At 46.9% G+C, this 10,806-nt stretch overlaps 2 non-coding genes across 2 annotated transcripts in view; both read left to right on the plus strand.

Moving 5' to 3' along the window:
* The first annotated feature begins 8,414 nt into the window (after positions 1–8,414).
* Positions 8,415–10,281, plus strand: LOC118821877. The gene has a single exon (XR_005008382.1). It is a non-coding gene; the product is annotated as an 18S ribosomal RNA (ribosomal RNA).
* A 515-nt stretch (positions 10,282–10,796) lies between these two features.
* Positions 10,797–10,806, plus strand: part of LOC118821879 — a 154-nt gene continuing 144 nt past the window's right edge. The window contains exon 1 of the ribosomal RNA XR_005008384.1: positions 10,797–10,806. This exon is cut by the window's right edge and continues 144 nt beyond it. This is a non-coding gene — a ribosomal RNA (5.8S ribosomal RNA).

Here is a 10,806-nt window from a genome sequence, read left to right on the forward strand (position 1 = left end):
ATGTTCACTGTGAAAAAGAGTTAAGTGGTTAGATACCTCAACTTGCACTGACCAGTCACAGATGGTGAAGTTTTCCATAGGCAATGAATTTCATCCGTTATTTCGTCAGTCTACCGATGCTGATGACACAAAATTATCTTTATTTAGATAAAGCAGTATTGATCATTCAGTATGCAGTGCCTGAGGAAAACTGCTGTTTGTTTAATAGAAAGGCTTTATCTCTACTCTCAGGGCGCACCTGCACATATAGATAACAAACCATGAGCTTAATGGATCTTTATTGATCGGCTTTTGTCTTTATTGCTGTTGTTCATGACTTTTGCTAGCTCATCGCATCTCAGGCTGGTGCTTTTACTCTGAGTTTTGACTTTTAGAGTAAGGTGTTGTTACAGACTAGTAAAAACTATTAGCATTAGCATTACACCCAACAGTGGTTCTTCCAGGGTTCTGTAGTGAAGGCAACTTTAGCAGGTGGAATTTACATCATCACAAACATTTATTGCCAATATCACAATGTTTTGGCTGTGTTTTGGAGTATATTCTGTATGTTGACTAAAGCTGTCTATCACATCAGCATTTGAAATCAAACTTTCTAGCACAGTGTTTAAATTGCACTGGTGTAACAAAAACAGTGAATGTTGGCAAAATCTGACATGAGATTTACAGAGCATCAATTTCTCACATGCAAAACTGTACATGTTAAAAGTTGATGCTGAAAGAAGTTGACATCGTACAAGTATTTATTTCATGGTATTGAGGAGCAAAAGTCAGGCGGTACTGTCATGAGGAGGTTCTGGGAATGTACAGTTCAGTGAACAGTTAGCTGGTAAGTAGTTTAGTTTTTTGCAGCTGTGAGTGACAAGCAACATTATGTTGACTAAGGAACGTTTCTCTGTTCAGTGTTTTTCAGAAAGAAAATGTCACAGCTCACCCTCTTGTTTCCTATTGGCTGACGTTTAAAGGTTTGTAAATTCAGTTCACCTAGATGAACCACCAGAAGTTAGCTGATTTTTTGTGTTCTCACATCCTTCTCATTCACCTGACAAGCTCTCAACGAGCCAACATTCACAGAGTAGAAAATTAGTTACCTTGTGTAGAAGACAACTGCCTTTCCTCTAATGGTAAACTGACTGGGTTGTGATTTAACCCACAGTGTCTGAAAGATTGCCCTTCACCTTTGAATGAATTGAGATAAATTGCTCAATACATTCAGAAATGAACTCCTCTGTCTGTAACTCACCGACTAAAATGGATTCTCAACATTCACCATTCAGAATGTAAACAGTACCTAAAGAGAGTTCTTTGTTCCATTCTTTCCACACAATAATGTCTTCCTCTCTAGCCTCACACAGCAGGATTAGCTGCACTGCTACACAGGCAAGAGTCAATTTTTTATGTGTTTAATTATGCATTCACTGCTCATGTGCAAACTTCTGCACATGTGAGTTTAACTTAACGGGTCCACTTTTGACATCAGCAGTTACTTTCATTACACCTGTGTTACTGTCATATCTTAAGACCAGACACAGCAGATCCCAGTGGTGGGACTGTACTAGCAAAAGGGTTCATTTGACCAGGGGATGTGAACTAAGAAGGGAAAAAAGCGTTCATTTTTATTTCAAGTTGACTAGCTAAGATTAAACTGGCCAACTCGCTTGCTAATACCAGAAGGTGAAATGAATAACTGATATGTGTTTAACTGTGATATCTGCGCTACTCTTGATCCCTGAAGTATTTGTATTAACTGTATGTCTAACGTACAATTAGCACTTGAACAAACCAAAAGATACACTGATTATTTTTAGAATATAACTGTGATTCACTATATTCTGCCTCAAGTCCTCCTCACATTTTAAAAAGGTACCAGTTGTCCCCATATCACAAAGACGATCCTGTTTGTTTGTACATTTATCTAATCAGAGCAGCAGACTGTGCTGCACTCAGATGCCCTCGACACTCTGAGTGCAGCTTTGCGCTGCAGTGGTCTCCACCCTGCTGATATTCTGGGAAAACCCTTGTACTAATCATTTTGTCTTCTCATTTGGATTGTGCCTTAATTGCCGTCTTGGGCAGCTATAGATGGGTGGTCATTTTTTATTTAAAGGCTGCCTGCCTTCCTGGCCGTGACAGACAATCGATGTGGTAAAGATCCTCAGGCCTGTGTGGTGCAATATGACTCCAGTGTGACTCTCACTGATGCATAGTGCATCATCAATAATTTGCCAGTGGCTACTGATCACGGCATGAGAGCGCATTACATTTTTTTTCTCCCCATAATTGATAACACTGTGCTATTATAATGTGCGAAGTTGCTGATTGTGAGGTTTCTATTATAGTAAGATAAACTTAGTATGCCTCTCACTGTAAATAGACAAAGTGTATTAATAATAGCTGTGGGCAGTGCGTGATATGCTTTTCTAAATGTATCATAGGCTTCACTTCAGTCCTTTTAGGTCAGTGAACAACTGCATGAAGGCAAATTTAGACCAGAGGTTTACATTTATATTTCACCTGAGGGTTCACCTCCTAAGTGGACTTTCTGTTTCACTGAGTTATTAATATGAAGTACCACAGAGGACAGATTCCCTCAGTCGTTCATCGACACAGGAAAGATCAACGAATACACATATGAAATGAGATAATGATGCGTTGACCTTTATAAATCAGCCAGTGGCTATAAAAATAATTACAAGCCTGAAAATGCCCATATCTAACATTAGGCAGGGATGTTAAATACAACAATATTGTTGCACATGCTGGGAGAAATGAATCTTGTGCAAAGACAATAAAAGATTATAGTCACTCTAGTGTGACAGAACTTCATGTGTGTATGTGTAACATCTTCGTTCACATATTTTTTCAAGTGCTCATGGAAGATTTTGTCAATTATACACAGTCACTTATTTGTGAGCCATTGTTTTCCTGCTGTCCAAGTCATCTGCTCGGCATCATCATGTGAGCTGCAATGCAGATTAGTTCTTGCGTTTTGGTAAGTGTAGTCCATCAGGTAATACAGATTGGGCTGTAATTTTATACATACAGCCAACAAAGATTTCACTGTTTGCTTGGAAAATAAGTCCTGCTAAATGCAGCTCTGGATTTGAAAGCTGAAGCAGCCCTGCTGCTTTTGCTGTCTTTGGCCTATAAACTACCTTTATACAGTTCTCAGAATAAACCGATTAAATTGAACTTGTATTTAAACACTGAGCCTTACCTTTAGGCCATCAACTACTTAGTTTCCCATTTTCGAATTTATGACTCCAACCAAATGTGCATTACTGCTAGTGTGCGTTTCCACATGCTCAAAGATGAAGAAAAAACTACTTGAGTGCTAACAGCGAATCTGAATTATTCAGGAGAAATTAATTATCTGTACATTTGACAACATGAGCATTAAAATACAAACCTTTGACAAGCTGCTTCTGTTTTTTACAGTTAAAATGACAATTTGTTCCACTGAGATTCATACTTTTAAGAAGTATTTTATGTGGTTTTTATCTTGGCTCTAAAAAAATTATTGCTCAAAAATGTTACACTCAGCCCTCATAGGGTATTAATTAAGAGCTGAACCTTCCTGGAAGAGGATGTGTGTTTAATTTACCCCACCATGAGGAGGTAAAAATTTCTCCAAGGATCACAGTTGGAGATTTGCAGAAGATGGTAGCATATTTGGGGCTCCAAGTCTTCAAAACGATGATTAGATGCTGCCTCAATTCCAAGGAGTATTTGGAAGGCAAATCCAAAGAAACCTTTTTCTTTCATCTAGCCATGAACGTGAGTGCTTGGAGTTTGGAATTTTGACATTGACTAAATAAAATCGCTGTTCTCTTAGTTTTCACAGATTTTTTAAAAAAAATGTGGCACTACTTTTTGCTGGTGTATTTTGTAAGCCAATTTGTTCACAAAGGTGAAATCCATACTGTGTAACGTAAAAAGCATCATGATGTTATATTTGTACCACATCGGCCACCCTTAATTCATAGCACCTGCGTCATAAGCAATTAAACACCCGTATTACTTACTAAAGTAACTTAAAAGACGTCTAAAAAAACAGGACGGGCAGTAATAAAAACTACATGCAGTTACTGCTGTCTAGAGAGCCAAAATCCTTATACACTTATAAGATGCAAGCTAGTGGGACGTGTATTAACTGTTTGAACTACATGTGTAGAAAGAACAAGACCTCTTGTATAGTAGACAGTGGTCTTTGCTGTAGTCAGACGGTTGGATTCACACAGCAAGCTTGAACTCCTTTTGTGGTCAAACTGTGAGTACTACAGTTAAGCTGTGACACACACACACACACACACACACACACACACACACACACACACACACACACACACAGTAAAATCTTCAGTGTTAAATTAACTCCTAAAGTTCAATGATCCTATTCTACCCAGACACACAGACACACGCGTGCACAGCTGGCTAATATCAGCCCTGATGGCTCCACTGTGGTTGCATGAAATTCATTGCGCACACTCACACACACGTATCATGCAGACATAGAAAGGAAAGGGAGTAACCAAAGCACTTCACGTCTAGAAAATCAAATGCTTCCTGTACTGCCTAATACGGCACTAATTAATCTGCTCCTTTGTACTCAAAGGCCTCGGCTCTGGCTGATTACAGAGGAAACGAAGTCTACGCACTAAGCTTTGATTTTCCTCTGCAGGCCCAGCCCCATATTCCAGTGTCCCTGAAGCTCTCATACAATCAATACTCCAGCCCACAGCCAAGCGGCTGCTCTTAAGACATTTTAAATGTTCCTGTCCCCAGTGGCAACCAGCCATTAGACTGGTAGAAACCACAGTTTGTGTGCAAACTGTCTTCCATCTCCTGTCTTGGTTGAACTTGACTGAAGAGACTAGATCTCAGAACTGTAGTCTTTTCTACCGATTTCTCAGTAACACTTCACTTGAATCCTGCTGTATAATATTGACATAAACATGCCATAAACATTTCATGGCAGATGTCATATCCTGTCAGGAGTTGTCATGACAAATGTTGTTTATTAACATATAACAGAGTTGTGTTACCATTTCCATGACAGATTCCATAAAGTTTGTCATGGCAGCTTATGTCACATGCTAATTTTGGTGTACTCTAGTTATCCATGACATTAAACATAATAGCATCTCTCATGACAAGTGTCATAGTAAAATGACACTACTATATTGCTGGACATAATCTGACCTGAGAACTAGTGATAGCATGTAACATCTACCATGACATGTTTGCAGTATACAGTAAGTTATATAGCAGAGTACAAGTAAAGTGTTACTGATTTCTCTTTTTGTGTCAGTGCCTTTTTCTGCCTCCAATCATATTTCAGTTTCATACCTTTGTAGATGTAATGACAGGAATAGTTTGCTAAATTTCAAATTTACAGTTTTTCCTTTGTAGGCAAACCCAAATGTAGTTTATCAGTCGAGACACAGAGCTTTAATCATTCCTGAAATATTGGTCCAAGCCAGAATACAGACCAAGAATTTTCTGTCCGAACCTGATCCAACCAGACACAGCATTGTACTTTAAGTCCAAACCCGAACTTAGCCCGACCAAATTCTGTCCGAACCCGACCCGACCCAAACCACGTTAAGTTCTAAAGTCCAAAACTGACAGGAGCCAACAACAGTCTGTTCATGTCTGGCCCATCATCATGGGAAAAGCCAAATAAAACCTGATATTTCTAACAATTGCGCTGGTTAAATTAAAAATAATATAAAATAATGGGTAACACTTTATTTGGAGTGGTCCTTTGTAGATGATTAATAAACTCTTAACAGATTATTAACAACAGATCAGTGAAGTAGCAGTAGTGCAGCATCTGAATACATTGAAGTAAATATCTTGTAGATGTTCTGTTGATACATTACTTACATTAAGTAGATGTATTGTTAATATGTTACTTCCATTACACAAAACCTAACCTTACCAACCTTACCCAACACCTAACCCTGACCCTAATCCTAACCCTAACCTTAATAAGCGACGAATTGTCGCACCCGCGAAGCTAAAGTTTTTCCGGTCTACCAGTGGTCGCCAAAAAACTTTTCTAAGTTTTTACGGTGTCCCAGTGGCCGGAGAAAAGTTTAAAAAAATCCACAAAGTTTTTCCGGTCTACTGGTGGTCGCCAAAAAACTTTCAAGTTTTTATGGTGTCCCAGTGGCCGGAGAAAAATATAAATATCGACAAAGTTTTTCTGGTCTCCCAGAGGCCGGAGAAAAAGTTAGAAAAATCGGCAAAGTTTTTCTGGTCTCCCAGCGGGCATGAGTTTCAGCGCTAAAGTTTTTCTGGTCTCCCAGCGGCCGGCGGGTTTTTATTTTTTTTTGGTCTCCCAGTGGCCCGGTTCTCTGTAGCAGCGGTATTAAGGGGTTTAATGCGGGGGAGGGGTGCTTAAGTGTGGGCCATAAGGGTTCGGATGGTGCGCTGGGTTCCTGGAGGCCCTTAGCCCCGGATGGGTTGGAGCGGGGAATCCGAAAAAGCCCGGGGAAGGGAGTTAAGGGAGGTCCGTCCGTCCATCCATCCATCCATCCATCCATCCATCAGCTAAACCGCTTATCCTTCTGGGCCTATCCCAGCTGTCATTGGGCGGAAGGCAGGATACACCCTGGACAGGTCGCCAGTCCATCGCAGGGCAGGTTAAGGGAGGTCGGTAGGGGAAAAAAGGGGCCCTGGAGGTATATGTGTTTTGTGGGCATACGGAAGGGTGGGTATTGGGCATCTCCGGAAGGGAGCGGACTGGGGTGCCGGTCGATGGGTCATTGGAAGCGGGTGGAGGAGGAGAGCAGGCCGGTGAAGTTTGGTGGCGGTGGTATGTTTGGGAGGGCCCCGGTAAAGTTTGAAAGTTTTCCCCGGCTAAAAACGACAAAGTCCATAAAATTCGCCTAGGTGGCACCTCCAGGGTGCATGACCCATCGAACCGGGCCGAAAATAGTGCCCTCTGTTGGGCTACGGGGAGTAGGAAAGCCCCCCCGGAGGACGGCAAAGTTTTTGTGGTCTCCCAGTGTCTGGTGAAAAATTTTACCGAGTCCATAAAATTCGCCTAGGTGGCACCTCCAGGGTGCATGACCCACCGTGCCGGGCCGAAAATAGGGCACTCTGTGGGCCACGGAACTTGGAAAAACCCCCTCGGAGGGTCCAAGGCCCACGGAAGTTCCAAGTGGTAAAAAAACGGGCCGAAAATTCGTCCAAGTCCATAGGTCTCCCAGTGGCCGGCTGTTTTCAGCGTTCCAAGTTTTTACGGTCTCCCAGGGTTTTTCGTTTTGGGGTGCAAAGTTTTCATGGTCCCCCAGGGTTTTTCGTTTTGGGGGACAAAGTTTTCGTGGTCTCCCAGTGACAGGGTGAAATTTTCGAGGCAATGTCCACAAAATTTGCCTAGGTGGCGCAACCAGGGTCTTCGTCCTACTTGCGTATCCGCCCAAGGTGCACCGTTTCCGGTCAGATTCAAACCCGACCGCGGTCTGGAGTGTCTGGTGCGCATGAAAAATCCAGAGGGGTGCCATCGGGATTTCGAGAAGCAGTGGCGACGTGAGTTTTGCTCGGGGTCCAAGTACCGTTATGGACTTAGTGCAATTTTCAGACACAAGTCCAACCAGTCTCCTCCTGCAAATAAACCCGAAAGATGGTGAGCTTTTCTGGGCCAAGTCCTTGGTCCGCTCCGATCGAATGGCATACCCGGCCCGCCAGGGGTTAGGCCACCGTCCGGCGTTAGATACGGCCACTATGGGCGTGTGTGTTCCTCCCCGTCTCTGCGGGCCAGCCTCCAGGGGGGTTTCGGCAACGACGAAGCCCGCCCGACCCTATCCGAGAGAGACTCAGAAGGCCGGTCTTGATCCGCTCAGTCCGTCCGATCGCACGGATGCCCGCACGGCTCGGGCTCGGGTGCTTGAAAGAGGCCCCCCCCCACCTTGTAGCTGGCATTTCCCGTGAATCGAACATTTCCTGGTTTAAAATTACCCTCCGGTCGGAAGGGCACCCGAATCCGACCGTTGAGCTTCCGAGCGCGGCCACGCTCACCCGGCCTCCCCCCAGGAAGCTGGTGTTGCGCGACCCGCGGTGGGGCTGCCGCGGAGATATGAGTTCCTTGACACGGGGGCCCCCGGGGTGTGTTGGATGGCCCTGAACCCCTCTCCGTTTCCTCATGAAGCCAGCATGTAAGCCCCCGCGGAGGGGCATGCGTGTCACGGCCGTTGAGTTAACCGGGGCGGCCGGCCTGTCCTTCTCCGTGCGCCGCCGACGGCTCCACACTTCTGCCCCCGTTGCAGGACGGCCTCGAACCCCCCATCGTGTTCTCATAAAAGCCGGCATGTGTATGTCACGGCCGTTGAGTTCACCGGGGTGGCTGGCCTGGCCTCCTCGGTGCGCTGTCTCCCTGGCCGGCTCCCACCCCGACAGAGGTTGCTCGCTACCTGGTTGATCCTGCCAGTAACATATGCTTGTCTCAAAGATTAAGCCATGCAGGTCTAAGTACACACGGGCGTTACAGTGAAACTGCGAATGGCTCATTAAATCAGTTATGGTTCCTTTGATCGCTCCACACGGTTACTCGGATAACTGTGGTAATTCCAGAGCTAATACATGCGAACAAGCGCCGACCGTGCTCTCGCTTCGTGAGGGGGGGGGAGGAAAGCGGAACGCGTGCATTTATCAGACCCATAACCCATTGATGGTGACTCTAGATAACCTCGGGCCGATCGCGCGCCCTCTGAGGCGGCGACGTCTCATTCAAACGTCTGCCCTATCAACTTTCGATGGCAGTATATGTGCCTACCATGGTGACCACGGGTAACGGGGAATCAGGGTTCGATTCCGGAGAGGGAGCCTGAGAAACGGCTACCACATCCAAGGAAGGCAGCAGGCGCGCAAATTACCCATTACCGACACGGTGAGGTAGTGACGAAAAATAACGGCACGAGTCTCCTTCGAGTCGCCGTGACCGGAATGAGCACATCCTAAACCCATGGGTGAGGAGCCATTGGAGGGCAAGTCTGGTGCCAGCAGCCGCGGTAATTCCAGCTCCAATAGCGTATATTAAAGTTGCTGCAGTTAAAAAGCTCGTAGTTGGATTTTGGGAGTGGGCCCGGCTGTCCGCCGCGAGGCGAGCCACACGCCCCGTCCCACGCCCTGCCCGCCGGCGTCCCCCGGATGCCCTTGGTTGGGTTGTCCGCGCCAGGGGGCCCGGAGCGTTTACTTTGAATAAATTAGAGTGCTCAAAGCAGGCCCACGCACCGCCTGAATACCCTGAGCTAGGAATAATGGAATAGGACTCCGGTTCTGTCTTCCATGGGTTTTTGGAACCGGGGCCATGATTAAGAGGGACGGCCGGGGGCATTCGTATTGCGCCGCTAGAGGTGAAATTCTTGGACCGGCGCAAGACGGGCGAAAGCGAAAGCATGTGCCAAGTATGTTTTCATTAATCAAGAACGAAAGTCGGAGGTTCGAAGACGATCAGATACCGTCGTAGTTCCGACCGTAAACCGTGCCGACCCGCGATCCGGCGGCGTTACGACAAAAGACCCGCCGGGCAGCGTTGCGGGAAACCACGAGTCTTTGGGTTCCGGGGGGAGTATGGTTGCAAAGCTGAAACTTAAAGGAATTGACGGAAGGGCACCACCAGGAGTGGAGCCTGCGGCTTAATTTGACTCAACACGGGAAACCTCACCCGGCCCGGACACGGAAAGGATTGACAGATTGATAGCTCTTTCTCGATTCTGTGGGTGGTGGTGCATGGCCGTTCTTAGTTGGTGGAGCGATTTGTCTGGTTAATTCCGATAACGAACGAGACTCCCTCATGCTAAATAGTTACGCGGCCCCCGCGGTCGGCGTTCTCCCCAACTTCTTAGAGGGATAAGCGGCATTCAGCCGCGTGAGATGGAGCAATAACAGGTCTGTGATGCCCTTAGACGTCCGGGGCCGCACGCGCGCCACACTGGACGGTTCAGCGGGTCGCTCGCCTCCGCCGACAGGCGCGGGTAATCCTCGGAACCCCGTTCGTGATTGGGATTGGGGATTGCAATTCTTCCCCATCAACGAGGAATTCCCAGTAAGCGCGAGTCATAAGCCCGCATTGATTAAGTCCCTGCCCTTTGTACACACCGCCCGTCGCTACTACCGATCGGATGGTTTAGTGAGGTCCTCGGATCGGCTGTGGTCGGGGTGCCCTCGCCGGGGGGGGCCCCGGCCTGGCGCCGAGAAGTCGATCGAACTTGACTATCTAGAGGAAGTAAAAGTCGTAACAAGGTTTCCGTAGGGGAACCTGCGGAAGGATCATTAACGTGGGCCGGGTAGCGCCGCGGGGCGCACTCCTTTAAAAGCCGGGAGGAAGGATGCGAGGGCCGGTAAAGCCTTGCCCTTCTCCTTCCTCTTGGTGCGCGGAGGGTGTTTGCAGAGTTCCCAGCCCCCCGCACGTGAAAGAGGCTGCATGAGGTGCGCTCGGGACGGTTTCCGCTTTCCCCCTCCGCCGCTAAGTCCGCTGGATGCGGAGGATGGCGCGGGTGCTGCGGCGCGAGGCTCTGGGCCCTGCTGTCGTTTGCAGCCGCACTCCTCCGGTTCTCCGGGCTCGGTCTCCTACTCTCATCGCACGGGAGACGGGTACCTACTGCTTGCTGCGTTACGCGACAGGGGCGGGCGCAGGGGCGAGGTTCAATGACCCGAAGGGCCGGGCTCTCCTAAAGCCTTAGGAGGGTGACTGACCTGGAGGGTGCCCGTCCCGCCTGTTTTTTTAAACTTCAACCCGGTGGTGTCTGTTTGATTCTGGGCCTTTCGAACAATATATAAAAGAGTAGTATTACTCTTAGC

Source organism: Colossoma macropomum, unplaced genomic scaffold (assembly GCF_904425465.1).
Source record: "Colossoma macropomum unplaced genomic scaffold, Colossoma_macropomum, whole genome shotgun sequence".
Lineage (NCBI taxonomy): Eukaryota > Metazoa > Chordata > Actinopteri > Characiformes > Serrasalmidae > Colossoma > Colossoma macropomum.